We start from the raw sequence: 7,375 nt of genomic DNA, 5'->3' as shown, positions 1-7,375 counted from the left end.
AAGAAAATACCACAAATGGGATGGCCTTAACAAACAGGAGTTTATTCTTACAATTTGGAGGCTTTAAGTCCAAGTTCAAAGTGCCAGGCTCTAGGGACTGGGTGAAAGCCCCTCAACCTTGGGGTCCAACTCTGCCTCCTGTTCCCAGCCCATTGGAGCTAGAGGCATTTCTTCACTCAGACAGCGGCTGGTTGCTGAGGCTGAGAAGCCCCAAGGTTGACAAGTAAAAAGGCACAGTCCTGATGTTACCAATCCAAATGGCAGGCCATTAACTTAAGTCCATTGTAAGTCCCAAGGTCGGCAGAGCATGGCAGGCTGACGAGCAATGACACGGCTACATGCAGGGTCCAAGCATGCCATAGGCTAGAGGCCATTCTCAAAGCTTCTGCTTATATATAGGAAGCAGACCACATCCCAAAGGCAGCTACTCAACTGCTCACAGTAGATTCCATCATGGAGTTGGAGTTGATTACCAGTCTCATCATGGGGAATACTACATCTAGCTGCCCAGCCATTCAACCAGGCCCAGCCAAGTTGACACACAAACATAACCACCACACTGGACTATTCATAAAGTTGCTCGGTAATGTATCAAACAGTGTTTCTTTGCTATTCATAAGGTTTTCCCTGGCCAATTCTTTGATAAGTGGATGGCCTCTTCCTTCTTCCTAGTCTGTCTCAGTCTGTAAGCTGGGCTGATACCTGTGCACCATGTGCATCCTGCTGGGTTTGAAACACCAGTGGCTCAGCCTCAAAACTCATATCAACACGTCACCATGGAAGGACAAACTGACAGACAGGTTTGTCTCCCTGTTGGAAACCTCTCGTACCACCCTTACCTGGGTCCCTGTGGCTGACTGCTCCTCTGACCGGTTCCTGGGCCTTACTACTTTTTAGCGATCATATTTCCTGGTTCTGTGCTTCAGCTTCCTAGAGGCTTGTTGATCAGCAACTAATGGGTCTTATAAATGCCTTTTATTTTTGTCTTAATGATTGAGAATAGTGTGAGGTTCTTATCTTCTTTATAAACACATTTGCTTATAAACAGCTTTAATGAGACATTCCAAAGAAATGTATGAATATTTTGAACACCTGCCAGGTTTTTAGGTGATATTACTAGAAGGGTGTTTTTCTCTCAAACCAAAGTTTCCAACTTTTAAGTATTTATTGAAGGTTTGCCCTGCGTGAAGGTAGATACTTAGGGCTACAAGGAAAGACTGAAAGGAAAGGTAATAGTGCAACCAATGAAAAATATAATTTTGAAGTATTGGAATTTTAAAGATTATAGAAATTCAGAGAAGGCATATAGTGGGTTTGAAGTAGTCGTGAAAAGCTCCTTGGAAGAGATTGGTCAAGAAAGGCTCATGGCTACTGATAGGGTTAGGTTAGGAGAAAAGAGACAAAAAAAAAAAAAGAACAATATCACTGTGAGAAGACACTTGTCTTCAATGTGTAAGTATTGCTGTCAATGGAATCTCTTAGGGTGCATTTCAGTCGTCATTTCTTATTCAAAAATCTCAAGAAATACTAGTTCTTACCTTCTATTGAATTTTGTTTTGTTTATTGCCTTTAAGTTTCAGATGGTGGTTATTGCAGTGGGAATACAGAGGGTAGAAAATCCCATGTAATGAATATTATATGAAAATGGATTCCTAATTTGTTGGTGATCGGTAAAGCATGTAGGAGGAAAGGGGTGAGGAGTGGATACTATGTCTTTAGTGACACCTTCAAACTCTGAAACCATAAATTTCTGATAATAAAGTTTACAATATTATATATTGGTTTTCTGAACATATATTACTTACCAGTCCAAAAGAATTTCATGTGGTTTTTGCTAGGACCTTTATTCTTCTCATTGACTAAGGATAGTCTATCAGTAAAAAATGACTGTGGAAATGAGAATAATAATAAAAAAAAAAAACCTTTTTATAGTAGTTTGGGTGAAAGTTTACAGAGCAAATTAGTTTTATATTCAATAATTTATACATATTTTGTTTCCTGAAATTGTTTGCAATCCTCTGAGTGTAACAGCACTTTCCCCACTTCTTCCCTGGGTTCCCCTGTTTCCATTAGTCCTTCTTTCCTGCATTTCTTTCTAAAGGATTAGAAGCAGCTGGGATGAATAGTCCTTTGTATGTCTGTATCACCTGGAAGGCCTTTAAACATTAGGAAACACCCTACATCGCCATCATTATTGTTGAAAAGTTTGATTTACAATCTACTTTTTAATGAGTAAAGGAGTTACTGAGGTCTTCCACAACCTTTGATCACATATATCCTTCTGTGTGTAGCAGGCAGTTTCTCTAATATGGAGAATATTTTTGATGGTGTAATGGCAAAATCACAGTGTATAATTCTGGCTTTCCTTGGAACATTCATAACTACCTTGGGAATTACCATATAGCCTTGTGTTGTTGGGTTCAGATATCGTGGAGCTGATTTTTGATTCACAGCAGCCCCATGTGACCGAGTGAGATTGCCCAACAGAGCAGTTCCGCCTCATCTTTACAGGAGCAGCTTGTCAGGTCTTTCTCCCACAGGGCTGCTGGGTGAGTTTGAACCATTAACCTTTTAGTGAGCAACCATGAGACTTCCTTACAAAACAAAACAAAAACAAAAAACCAAATCCTCTGCCACCGAGTCCATTCTGACCCATAGTGATCCTATAGAACTACCCTATAGGGTTTATAAGACTATGGTCTTTACAGCACACTGTCACATTTTTCCTCCATAAAACAGCTGGTGGCATCTGAAAAATCTACCGCAACATGATATGGATAAAGCAGAGTTGGTATATGGCCCACTATCAAAAAGAAAAAATATGAAGATCATGCTCCATACCAGACTTTGAACAGTTTTTATGACTAGAGAAGTGCTTGAGTGCACAGAATGGCAAGTCTAACAGTCCTGAATCTGTGTCCTCTTTCTACCCACATTGAGCTGTGGTTCAGCTTCCTCATCTGTAAAACAGAATTAATAAGCCGACATGTATAAAGTGCTAAGTTAATAGCATTAGCCAGTGGGGATAGTAGACATATGGTGGCCTCTGTCTACATATTTATAATTATTTTATAAATAATTAAAACCACTTATGATATAAAAATTATTTTCCTAAAACTCTTTTATTCATTCAATCCTCAGGGCCTTAACTCAATAAGTGGAAAAACAATTGGCAATACACTTAATGAAAAAGTCTGTTTGAGGGCCCTACAGGGATGGTCCCATTTGGGGCATTTTCAGCTTGCCAAGAGGAAAGAGAAGTCTTCATTATTTGATGAGCTTCTTCTACTCTTGTATAAAAGCCAAAAACCTCATGGAAATGTATTCTCAAATTATCAGAATTCAGTGACAATTGACATGTGATTCATCTCTTTTCTATTTCTCTGTCTGTAACATTGAAATAATTATATCCACATCACCTACCACAGATTGAACACAAAGATGAGATTATGTTAATAATAGTAAAACAGTAAAAATTGAAATGCTTACTCTGTGCCAGTTAGTGTTTGAACTTATTACTTTTCACTTATATTAGTTCAATCATTCTTCCCTAAACTTTATAAGGTGGGCTCTATTATCCATCCCAACAGGCACTTGCAACACTTTGTTTTCTAATTTGCTCTACATGTTTCAACTAAGAATCTGCTATAGTGAGTTCAAGGGAGTTCAGGGCTAATCAAGGAAAAAGATATGACCACAAGATGTGACATTGCATACCAAGCTATTATTGGGACCAACGCACTGGCAGCTGTATCACGAAGGAGGCCTTCCAGAGGCATAGCAGGAGGTCTTCTAGAAGCAAGGGCACAATGAGTCATCAGAAGGGGACGAGGGCAAGGAAAGCCCTGGTGAAGAGTAGAAGGGAGAGACTTACGTATGCTTCGCTTCACTGATACCCTTCTGCAGCAAAGTGGGGAGTTTCTGGGTGACAGGGCTCTGAGACCAGCAGCAACTTGAGAATCCTTATAATGACAAGGTTTTTTCTAATCTAAGGCTAGTAGATATTGGGCACAGTTTTTTAGGATATGTAAAGCAGTCAGGTTCTAAGTGGCTAAAAATCTAATCACTTGGTTTGTTTTAAAACAATTGGATATATACAAATTTGATTTTGGTGCCAGTGGGCTTTTTTGAATGAAGAGGCCTCAGCTTGTTTTGAAGAAGTAAACAATGTGGAGTCAGTACACAGTGGCCATCTTTGGCCCATTTATATAACATCTGCACATTTAGCCATTTATGCACAAAGGCCATTCATCGTAGTGATAGAGCTGGATATAGATTGAGGTAGTTTGAATTAACTCAACACTGACATCTAAAAGATCTTGACGGCGCTTTGTAAACTGTAAATAACAAAGGAGGAGCCTTGGTGGAGCAGTGGTTAAGGATTGGGCTGCTAACTGAAAGTTCGGTGATTCGAACCCAGCAGCTGCTCTGTGTGAGAAAGATGAGGCAGTTTGCTTCTGTAAAGATTATAGCCTTCAAAACTCTATGAGAGCAGTTCTACTCTGTCCCATAGGGTCATTATGAGCTAGAATTGACTTGATGACAGTGGGTTAAGAGGTAAATAATGAAGAACTGGAATGATCATGCACAACTTGGCTGTCAGCTTGTGGGTGCAAGCAATCTAAGAGGAGTGTGGATTTCAGTTGGCAATCCAGTGAGGGAAGGAAACAAGCCTGGTTTTGTTTTATCATAGGAATTTGAGGAAGCTTATGAGGTGCAGAGTCCCTGGCTGGCGCAAGCAGCCTGCCAATCTACTTCCGAAAGATCACACTGAAAATTTTATGGAGTGAAATTCTACTCTGACCCACCTGGGTCTCCATGAATCAAAATCAACTTGATAGCAACTGGTTTGTTTTTTGGTTTCTGAAAAGCAGACATCTTAAGAACAAGATGCAGGAAATGTGGAAATGAAAACCAAATTTTATATGCAGCAGAACTGGCAACATTCACCCATTTATTCACTCATTCATCCATTCACCATCAGGTATGATGTTAATAATTGGTAACAAGGAAATGAATGATACAATTCATGAAGGATTTACTCACTCTTGTGGAAAACACATCAGATGTCAATTGTCAGTATGCCTTTTATAATTATTATTTTTAACTTTTTATTGTGATTTGGGTGAAAGTTTATGGAGCAAATTAGTCTTCCACTCAACAATTCATACACATTTTGTTTCATGCCATTGATTGCAATCCCCAAAATGTAACATTGCTCATATCACTTCTTCTTGTTTTCCCTCTTCCATTCCTCCTCCCTTTCTATACCTTCCAGCCCTCTGAACTTTTTCCCTGGGCAAATGCCCTTTTGATCTCATATGGTTGATTGTTCTAAGGAGTATGCATCTTCCTGGTGTTATTTATTGTTCACCTTATAGACATGTCTATTGTTTGGTTGAAAGTTGAACCACAAGAGTGAGTTCAGTTCCAGGCCTGAAGGGTGACTAAGGGCCATGTTTGACCAGTGATTCTGGCCTTTATTTTTTTTCATTTAACTTGAGGTCACCCCCCCCCCCTACATTTTTCTCCCACTCTATCCTGGACCTTCCAGTATGATCCTTTTCACAGTGGTTGGTAGTTGACATGAGTGTGAGTGAGCCACTCAATTGCTCTGATCCTTGAAGCATTTATAAATAAAGATTGAATCTCCTGCATTATAAGGTTTCTGTTTACTACAATCTCCTTGCAAGATTAGAGATAGGCTGTATAAACTGTCTTGGAAAAGTAGTCACTGAATAAATAGTCATTATTGTTAGAAAGGCGGGGAATGATGAGAGTTGACATTGGACAACCAAATTTTCCACTCTAATAATGGTGACAGGAAGCCACTAAAGGTTATTCACAAAGGTATGAGATGCTCAGATGTTCAGATTAGAAAGATCATCTTGCGGCAGAGAGTTGGGCTGTAAGTGGACTAAGTTGGAGGGCAGGAATTCCATGATCAAAGTATTAAAATAATCATTAAGAGCAAGAGAGGATAAGGAGAACAAAGACAGAAATTTCAGGAGTTAGAATATATTTTTCTATATCTCAAAAAGGGCTATTTTATGTGGTTTAAAATAGAATCTTAGGTAAATCTGAACTTGAAAACAAACATGTTAGCAGACAATTGCTATTTAGAACATTTCCCTTGGTGTTGGGGCAGCAGAAATATAGACATTCTTGAGATGGACTTTTTGCCTTTGAAGTTTCTATCTCCCCTTACCTGATGGTCAGTAAGGATCACTTCATTTTGGGCCATGGAACATCTCTGCCCATTTCCTTCCTAGAACATACATTACCACACTATACTACCCCGTGGAAGGAAGATTGGACAATCTACTTCAGTAGTGATATCACCTCAGAAACCAAAGGAGGGGTCGCTATCAGTAGGATCCCACTCGACTGTAGTAAGAGTCCCTAATAGATGGAGAGTTCAGTGAAAGAAGAATGGCTTTCTCTGAATTTGTAATATTTAGGTGATGCATGGCACAGAGTGGGTATTCAGTAACTGTTGGTTGAATAAATGAATAAATAAACAAATGAAAGCATAGTGTTAAACATGAGATCCCTGAAATAAGACTGACAGGTTCTTTGAATCCTGACTTCATCAATTACTAGCAAGATAACAACCTCCCAAGGCTTTTCCTCCTGTACAAAATGGAAATTATAATATTATAGTGCTATAGTGACATTAAATGACACAAATATATGCAAAGTGCTTAGCCTGCTACCTGACACACAATAAGCATTTATTTAATTAAATAATAGCTACCATTATTATATCAATATTATCATCATGAAGACAATTAGATTCTTAATTTCTAACCATTTTCCCCTTCCCTTTTCCCTCTGTTATTCAATGTAATTCTGATTTGAAAAACCAGATTGATGGAACAGATTATAATAACTTGCTGAAGAGGAGGATGAATTTTTATCATTATTCAAGCTCACTCTAACTCTCTGCCTTCTTGCAATCAAAGCCCTAGGATATATCTGTTGTTGCAGGGTGCTGCCAAGTTGATTCTGATTCACTGTGACCCATGTGACAGAGTAGAATGGCCCTGTAAAATGTTCTTGGCTGTAATCTTTACAGAAGCAGATTTTTTCTTTACAGAAGCAGGCTGTTTGTTTGTTTTTTTTCCTGCAGAGTGGCTGAGTGGGTCTGAACTTTCAACCTTTTAGTTAATAGCCCAGTGCTTAGCTGTGGTGCCACTAGGGCTCCTACAGGGTATATCTGTTTGTGAAAAATCAGCTACTAAAAGCCCTATGGAGCACAATTCTACTCTGACACACATGAGATCACTGTGAATTTGAGTCAACTCAATGACAACTAGTGTGTGTGTGTGCATACTATATATTTAGCTATGTAGAAATATATATAAGTCTGCAG

This window comes from Orycteropus afer, unplaced genomic scaffold (assembly GCF_000298275.1).
Source record: "Orycteropus afer afer isolate SDZICR_OR568_19922 unplaced genomic scaffold, OryAfe1.0 scaffold00216, whole genome shotgun sequence".
Classification (NCBI taxonomy): domain Eukaryota; kingdom Metazoa; phylum Chordata; class Mammalia; order Tubulidentata; family Orycteropodidae; genus Orycteropus; species Orycteropus afer.
Note: the sequence above shows the minus strand (reverse complement) of the source record.